The sequence below is a fragment of the Pinus tabuliformis genome, chromosome 1_2 (genome assembly GCF_031772625.1).
Source record: "Pinus tabuliformis cultivar Carrire ecotype Pingquan chromosome 1_2, CPIR1, whole genome shotgun sequence".
NCBI classification, from domain to species: Eukaryota; Viridiplantae; Streptophyta; class Pinopsida; order Pinales; family Pinaceae; genus Pinus; species Pinus tabuliformis.
The window spans coordinates 337,416,827-337,426,757 of record NC_142298.1 but is presented as its reverse complement, the minus strand read 5'-3'; positions in this window follow the sequence as shown (position 1 = coordinate 337,426,757).

Sequence of the window (9,931 nt, the reverse complement as noted above, 5' to 3'; positions counted from 1 at the left end):
AACAAATTTTCAATCATGTGAGATGTAAACTGTCTGCCTTGATCAATGAACAGTTCTCTAGGGTACCCAAACTTATAAAATACATTTTCCCTTAAGAAATCAGCCACTTTCTCCTTTTTTGTTGCCTTGATTGCCTTGGTTTCAACCCACATGGTTAGTTGGAATGAGTTCTCCTTCTTCTTCTCCCCCTGTAGGCTCTTCAAATATCTCTGGTTGTTCACCTAAGGGATCCTCCAGTTCACAACCACCGAAGAAGAGGGAAGGTTGGCTGTTTGAAGCGGTGGGGGTATTTGGTAGAAATTTTCCTAACTTATCCCTATTCCTATGAGGCATGAAAGAAGTGGTTTTGTTTTGTTTTGTGATTTTTTCAAGCTTTGAGAATAATTGCAGAATTGAAATCACAGATTGAATGGAAACTAACTGACTGAATGAAAACTAACTGCTTGAATGAAATCTCACTTGCAGAATGGAAAGAAAGCAAAATAAATTCCTTTTGTAGAAATGAAGCTAATAGCAGAATGCCAGAGATAAGAAATTGAAGAAAGAAAGCAGAAATCACATATTACTCAGACACTTTCTGGGCAATGGTGCTAAAAAGTGATGAGCACCAGTATTACAGCAAGAATGCTGCAACTCATGGGGCTACCAACTTTACTTTATCAACCCGGGGTTCGTACAAACTTGGAGGTGACAGTGCTGTACACACAAGTATATGTGATGGGTTTGCTCTTTGTCACTTCTAAGCTGGCGATAGACCACTAAGTTTTTTCAAACCGAACTTCTATTGATTTAGAAGAAGCTTGATTACCAATGAGGAAAGGGAAATATACACTAAAATAAATCTTGTCTACTGCAGTAAGGAAAAGACTGAAAATCAAATTCTTAAGCACACTGTCATGCGGAAAGAGTCAATTTTGCGGACAAAACTGACCTCCCTAGAAGCTAAAGCTTTCTAGTGACAAACAAGACAATCAAGAACTATCTTTCCCTAAATATGCATTTAAAATAAAAGCAACCAGGTGTTCAAGTCTTACCTTTAGTCCAACGCTGATTGTAGCAGTCCAGCCTCTCCAATCCAGATGAGCTCCTCCTTCTCCTTGAAGCCTGCATTCACTAACACACAAACGATTACATAGTACCTGAATAACTCATATAATAAAACATATTCATCATAAAGACCAAGGAGTTTATGAAACAAATTATATATAACAACTTGTTGAGAAAAATGAACTTAATTGTATTAATTGGAAACAAGAGAAACCTTACAACCAGTGCCTTGGTGTTGTGCAGGTCCCTCCCAGGGTCCAGCAAGAGTTCTCCTCTACTTTGATCAGCTCACCCACTTCCAAATGAAGCTAAGAAAGGATTGGAATCTCTCCTCTCAAGCTCTATAAGGGAGTCCTAATTTCAGCAGCATCTACCCTTAGGAATGTTCAGCTTTCAACCTCCCCTCCCTCTGGCCCAATGCCTGTATTTATAATGCTTTGGAGGAAGTTAATCAGGTCCACCATCAATGGGATAAGCCCCTCTTTCAATGGGATAGCTCCTCTCTTGATGGGATAAGTTCCTCTTTCATTGGGATGCATGAACCATCTGGAGGCGCTCAATCCACGTCAAACCATCTTCTAGAATGCTCTAGATTCGACCACAAGTAACTTTTTTGAAGTAAAACTTGCGCCTTTTGACCTTTATAGGAGTACACACCCATCCCTTTACAAACAGAGCGTACAAGTACGCAGGTATTATGTACTTGAGGTGCGTACACAAAGGTAAGGGTAAGAGAAACTGCGTAACCAGAGTTATATTGACTTTTTAAAGACTTTCTCTCTTTCTTGGAGTTTGACATGAGGAGCAGAGGTATAAGACTTGCCAAGGAGGACAGTATGATAATTGATGGAGCCATACTGACTGCAAATAGTCATGGTGACAAATTTTAGTGTAACACACACCATTCATCTAATCTAACTCCTAAGAGGCTTTGCTTCATGAGAATACTAAGTTATCATATCTGCAATCCTACTATCCTAAGCATGCAATTTGAAACATCAAACATTCTACTGTTGTGCATGTAAATGAACAAAATGACTTCTTTTCCTTTTTGTCTTTTTTGTGTGAAAGTGTGAAAGCTAACTTCTTTTGGTGATGTGGCAGGTGGATTAGGGATGATGGTGGATGGTCAGATGGCTTGGGAGGAAAGTAGGGGTCCTTTTCTAGCTTCCTAGGGGATTTTTCCACAATTCGGCCTCAAAACAGGCCACTACAAGTCAACCTACAGGATGTCCTAATTCGTCCTACAAGATGTCCTAATGCTCCTATAGGATCCCCTGTATTCCTACAGGATACAACCGAGAGAAAGAGGAGGGATTTGGAAGGTGATGTAAGGCTTAGGGAAGGTGGATGGTGGATGAAATGAGGCAAGGGAGTGCCTAGGACTCCTTCAAAGCTCAAAACCAGAGTTGTGAGATGGTTGGATTTGCTCAACAAGCTTGGAGAAGTATTCTTGTGGAATGATGAATTTGATGAGGGATCTAGTGAAAGAAAGTGATAACCATGGATGGATGAGGTTAGGATGGAGTTTTTCATCATGAAATCTCTCTGTATTGCTAAAACTCCTGCATTGCATCAATCGTTCACATTTATCCATAAATCATGTAAACAAGAAGCTTTTCAATTAACTAAGGAAAACATAATTTCATGAGCTACCTGCCTATTTCATGCATGGGAAAACTTGAAAAAGAATATGAAACCTTGATGAGGTCTAATGTAAGCCTCAAGATAGTTGAAATGACAATTAAATCATTTTCTTGAAAACTAGTAAAATGCTGACCTAGTTAACATAAAACCCTAAATTCCATGAGAAATCAGAATTCTGTCTTTTCAGGGCTGCATAGGAGTTCTTTCCTCAAACCATGGTCCCTAAAGGGAGGAGTGAGGCCAAATGTACCTACTAAAAACTTTTTGATATTCCTTTATATTCCTAAGCTAATGCTGAAGCAATGCACAAATGGAAGAAAACTAATCAAATCCACAACTACTTGTAATGAAATAATGCTAAAGACAATTCAACCATTAATCTATGAAATCAACTAAGCATACAAATACAAGAAGAGGAGCCTTTGCTGCTAGGGTTGGGCCCTAACCCAAGAGCTTTAGCCCTTTGAGTCAACTCAGTGCTGGATCAAGGAAATGCTCATTCTCATTATCAAATCAGAAAATTACATAACAATGTCTTCCACAAGTCTTGAACTCGAAAATGCCTAGTGTTTTTACATCAAAAATTCAAATCCTAATGAGGCTCTAGGCCTCATTATTTATACAATTGAAGTCTCCAACGACTTCCTTAAATCTAGGGAGGCTCGGCTCCCAAACTCGAGATGAACTGGCTCTTTAACTATCACTGGCTCGACTGCTTTTTGATCTTTATGACTTGGCTGCTTGTAACTCCAAGCTAGTGTGATTTGATGGAGGAATATTCAAATTAGTGATGAGTAAATGAGGAGGATCTATTCCCTACAGTCTCTCCTCCTCGTATCATTCGAGTTTCAGCCCTTAATTAGCCAAAATTTCCATGAATTTCTCTCAAAAACTTGCAATCAATGCACATTAGTCCACTAGGTATAATATCTCACTTTGACTCATCTCATTAAGAAAAATATAATCAAAATATGTAAGAAATTATGAGAAGAGTTGATTTTAATAAGCTAGGAGGTGTATTAAGGTCCATATAGTTACCCAATGATGAGGCTCATCAATACCAAAACTTCTTTGCCTCAACTAACAAATAATGAAGGATACATAACCCACATCTGATCAGCCATCTCCCATGTAGCTTCATCGGGCCCAATGTGCTTCCATTTCACTTTCACTTGCTTTATTGCTCGGTTTCTGACTAGAATTCTCTTCCGGCTCCACTTACAATACAGACCAATCAATCACATGATCAACATCTTTCACATCTCTTTTAAGCAATGAAACATGGAAAACATCATGGACTTTCACTATCGGAAGCAGTGCAAGTCTGTAGGCCATTGGTCTAATCCTCTCAAGGATCTTGAAAGGCCCGCAATACCGAATTGCCAACTTAGCACATGACCCAATCCTGATGGAGCTCTTCTCGGGCTTGATGCACAAGTGCACATGCTCCCCAACCCGAAACTCTTTAAATTCCCTGTGTTGATATGCATAACTCTTCTGTCTATCTTGTGTTGCCTTTAGATTCTTCTTGATAACTCACATTTATTGTTCCATCTTTTCCAACATGTATGGTCCTATCAACATCATGTTCACTGGATCACTCCAACTGATGGGAGTATTATAACTCTGCCCATAAAATGCCTCAAACAGACTCATCCTTAGTGACTCCTGATATCCATTGTTGTAAGAAAACTCAACTAGTGGAAGATACTCCTCCCACATACTCTGCTGGTGCATAACATACATCCTCAAAATGTCCTCCTGAATCTTGTTGACCCTCTTTGTTTGTCCATCTGTCTTTGGATGATAAGTTGTACTGAAGGCCAGCTCTATCCCCAAACCTGTAAATAAATCCTTCCAAAACTTGGATGTGGGCTTAACATTTCTATCTGACACAATCTTCTTAGGAATAATATGCAATCTCACTATTTCCTTGATGAAGACGTGTGCTACCTCACGACTTGAATAAGTAGATTTCACCAGAATGAAGTGTGCTACCTTAGTCAACTCGTCAACCACAACCATGATAGAATCATACTTTTAGATGTCCTTGGCAAACCTATAATAAAATCCACGGAAATTACCTCCCATTTCCATTCCAGAATCAGAATCAGCTGTAACAGCCCACCTGGATGCTTACACTCTGACTTTACTTGTTGACAATACAAACATCTAGCCGCAAACTCTATCGCTTCCTTCTCCAAGTTTGACCAATAATAGAACTTCTTTACTGTTGTCAACGTCTTCTAATATCCAAGTTGACCTGAATATAACTTGACATGAAATTCCCTGAATATAAGCTTCTTGAGCTCACTATTGTCTGACACATAGATCCTATCCCTAAATATGACTAAACCATATGCCATGAGATCATAGTCCACATCCTGTTCACCTATACCATACTATTGAAACTTGTTCCTAAGCTCCCTGTACCTATCATCCTATTATCCTTCCTTCAAGATTTGATCCTATAAATCTATCCCATATGAACTCATAGCTGCTATGTGATTTACCTGCATTATTCTACTAAGAGCATATGCAACCTTGTTGTATTTTCTCTTAATGTACCTGATCTTGAAGTCAAACTCACTGATCATGGCCAACCATCTAGCCTGCCTAGCATTCAGATTAGTTTGGTCAAATAAATATCTCAACCCACTGTGATCACTCGTCAATACAAACCTCCTACCACGAAGATAATGCCTCCACATCTTCAATGCATGAATGATCGTTGCCAACTCAAGATCATGTGTCACATAGTTTTGCTTGTGCTCATTCAGTTTCCTTGATTCATAGCAAACCACCTATCCCTCCTACATCAGGACTCCACCAAGTCCTCTCTCGCAAGCATCTGTACACACCACAAACTCTTTATTCGAATTTGTAATCTTTAGAACTGGAGAATTTGTCAACAACTGCTTGCACTACTCAAAACTCGTTGTACATTCCTCTGTCCATTCAAATTTATTTCCTTTCCTCTACAATGATGTAATAGGATAGGAAATCTGTGAAAAGTTCCTAATGAACCTCCTATAGTAACCTGCTAACCCCATGAATGATCTGACCTCATCCACATTTCTAGGAGCTACTCATTCCATGATAGCTCTTATCTTTTATGGATCCACTACTATGTGTTCCTTGGAAACAACACGTCCCAAGTAATGTACCTCTGTATGAAAGAAATTGTATTTACTAATATTGGCATACAACTAATGCTCTCTTAGCAATCTCAATACTATTGCTAAGTGTTCAGCATGATCTTCCTCATTCTTATAATATAAATATATCATCAATGAATACAATCACAAACTTGTCCAAATAAGGACACAAGACACTATTCATCAAACACATGAAAGTAGCTGAAGCATTAGTCAAACCAAAGAGAACTACAACAAAATCATAATTCCCATACCTGGTCTAGAAATAGTTCTTGTAAATGTCCTCTTCTTTGATGCATACCTGATGATAACCTAATCTCAAATCAATCTTCGAGAACACTGTTGCTCCCTTCAACTAATCAAACAAGTTATCAATCCTCAACAATGGATACTTGTTCTTAATCATCACTTTGTTCAATTTCCTGTAGTCAATACACAACCTGAGAGTGCCATCCTTCTTCTTCACAAACAACATTGGTGTAGTCCAATGCGACACACTTGGCATTATGTATCCCTGGTAAAGTATTTCCTTCAATTGCAAGTTCAATTCCACTAACTTTGGTGTGCTCATCCTACACGGTGCCTTTGATGCTAGTGTTGCCCCTAGTACCAACTCAATAGAAAATTCCACTTCCCTATGAGGTGAAAACTCTGAAATCTCTGCTGGAAACACATACTAAAACTGTTGCAAGACCAACTACTTCTTGAAGACTTTTGCATCCTCAACATCCTTACCTTTATCATTGGAAATATGTACTACAAATAATACACACCCTTTCTTATGGCTGCACTTTGCCTGCATAGTTGTAACCATTCCAACTGATGTTGCCTTCTTCTTACCTTGTAAGATTCTCTGTTCTCCATTGTCATCCAAGCACTCAATACCATTTTCATAACAATCCACCTTAGTCTTGTGACGATAAACCAATCCATACCCAAAAGTATATTGTACGATCCCATTGGAAGTACATTTAGATGTGCTAATGTAGACATACCTTTCAACTCAAATGCACAAGCTCTTACACAATGATGAACTCTCTTCTTAGTACCTATATCCAACTGCACCAAAAAAGACTCTGCATGCACTTCTTTTCTCAAACAACATTTATCCACTAGGTCAGGGTTAACATAATTATAATTAGATCTAGGGTCAATCAAAATAGAAATAACTTGATCACAAATCTTATTGTCCATCTCGATAATAGATGCCTGGTGATCCGCCTGCCTGTTATCCAATGTTTCATAGATCTAAGGAATGATCTTCCCAACATCCCCAACTATCTACACCTCTTGTGCACCATAGATATGAGGCCTACCACCCTGATACAATGGGAAATCCTTCTTAAGATGCTCCTTGCCACATATCCAACACTGTAACTATCCCCTACCACTGCATGTATTCTTTCGCTCTCCTGGTTTTGACCCATGTCCCTTCTCAATTGCATTAAACTTCTTGTAAGGAACAAAATTCTCTTTCTCACCTACATCCTGAGGTCTTGTTCAGTTCAGGGCCATTTACATTTAGTCTTGTTGTTCCCCTTCCAACCTTGTTGAGACTTTGTCTTATGCTTCGATTGTTCATAATAGTGCTTCAATTTCTGAGTGACTTCTTCCAACGATTGAGGCTCATCATACTCAATCAGATCCTTAAATGTTAATGGTAATCCATTGAAAAATCTATGAACTTTGGCTTTCTCATCCATAAGATACGACACATACCTCAACAATTCCAGGAACTTAGTCATGTACTCCTCATCTGTCATCGATCCCATCTTCAGCTGATAGAACTCAACTTTACTGTCATAGTACCTCTCTGACAAGTACTTATTTCAGAAAATCCTTTTGAACTCATGCCAACTTAACTCCTTTATCCTGATGTCTTTGACCCACTTCACATATTCCCACCAGATGTCTGCTTTCCCTTTGAGGCTAAAAATAACTATCTTAGCCTTCATGTTCTCTATGTAATCATGCAACTCAAAGAATTTTTTCATCCCAAGCAACCATGCCTTTGCATATTCTAGCTTCTTCAAATCTCCATTAAATGTAGGTGGCTTGGATTTCTTGAACTCATCTAGAAAATATCCTCTATCACTCGTCCTGTAGGGATGATAGTGATGATGACCACAATGCTTGTCTAAACCAGAACTAGAGTAAAGCCCATGTCAACTACCTCTCCTATCAGGTGTATCCAAGAATCTTCCATCTCTGACCATGTCATCTCTATCTGACCTGTAACCACCACGAGACCTGCTATCATATGCCCCATTAGTCCTGTCCTCCTATCCATAATTGATATGTGGTTGGCAATGTCTCTACAAGTCTAACAATCTTTGAAGCATGAATGCATTAACCTCTGCTTGTTTCTCCTGTGCCCTAGCAACTCTCTCTTATGACTGAATGATCTTATCATTATCTTCTCTGCAACTTCTTATCTCTACCTTCAAACTTCTCAATGTGTCTACTATGTGAGGGGAGTACTCATCACTATGTTGCTCATCTAATATTCACATGAACACTGATTTGCTTCACTCACCCAGTAGCTATGTGTCTCAGAAAGGCTTTCCCTTTGCTGAAGATCACATGATAGCCATGGTCTTCCAAAATTGTTACAAAGATGAGGTTATTTTTCATGCCTGGTACAATCATGACATCTTTGAGGTGAAGAGGGAATCCCACATCCCTCTTAAAGGTTACTGTACCTTCCATCATCCCTAAACTCAATATGCATCTAGATATATTTCTCCTCCAGGTCACTGAAAAACTCTCTACACCATGTCATGTGGAATGAGGCACCTGAGTCCAAGTACCACACACTCCCCATCACAGTTTTGGTTAGGCATGCATTTAGGGTGAAGTCTAGCTCGAACTGTGAAGCTAATGCTTCACCCGCTACTCCTCGTGAGTTCTTCTTGTTAGAAATTTTGTGTGGAAACTTTGTAGCATAGTGCCCGAATTCATGATAATTGAAGCATTTTATTTTGGAAAAGTATTTATTCTTTCCCCCTTGGCTAGATTTTGGTTTGGTTTGAGATTTCTTCCCTTTGTCCTTCTTTCCCTTTCCAACCAATGCAAAATTTTCTTCATCCTCTCCCTTGGATGAACTTCCATCTCTAGTATTTCGCCTGATCTCTTCTTATACCAAATCAGACCATAAGCATTCCCAATTTGATAATTTCTCCCTCTCATTCACTGAGTCCTAGTATCTATGCAAGATTTTGGGAAGGTCTAGAAGAGATAGGCTCATTAGGTCATCTTTTGCAACATTCACACCAACCCCTCCAAGCTCATCCTGAACTTGTGTAAATTTGGTGAGACGTTGCTGAATAGTATCATTCTTTTGCATCTTAATGTTTCAAAGTTTGTCTTTGAGGGCCAGTTTTCTATGGTCACTACTATTCTCGAATATCTCAGTCAGTGCCTTCCACATTACGAAAGGAGTTTCTTTTCCATGGAGATTTGAGACAATGTGGTCTCTCACTCCCTCCAGAATTATTCTCCTTGCCTTGGCTACATATTTATTCCATTGGGCTATGTTCTAGGCATAAAATGATCCTAGTTTTGGAATGTTTGTCTTGACATAATCCAACAATCCATTGTCATCAAGAACTGCCTCCATGTGATCCTTCCAGGCAATGAAATTCAGGTTGCTTTCTAAAGCATAATCTAATCTTAGTCAGTTGAAGGCCATTCTCCCAACTCTGAAGAAATCCCGCTACGCTGAAGCTACAAATTCGAACCTCCTGAGGAACAACTTCAAAATTATTGTTCTAATGTGAATCCTGCTTTGATACCATGTAGAAATATGGTGATATAATTGTAACTACTAAAGAAATTTAATCTAAATGAAGAGTCACAATTCTAATTTATTGATATGCAGAAATTAATTCACAATTTAGAACGATATTCAAAAACATGCATCAATCACATACACAAGTACAAAGATTTATCTAGGGGAAACCAACTGGTAAAAACCCCTTAAGCCCTCTTGCATTAATCAGATGAATATAAAATGTATTACAATTTCTAGCTCTATTTGAGCTCAACTTGCAAGTGAATAACCTTTCTCTCAGCTCAAT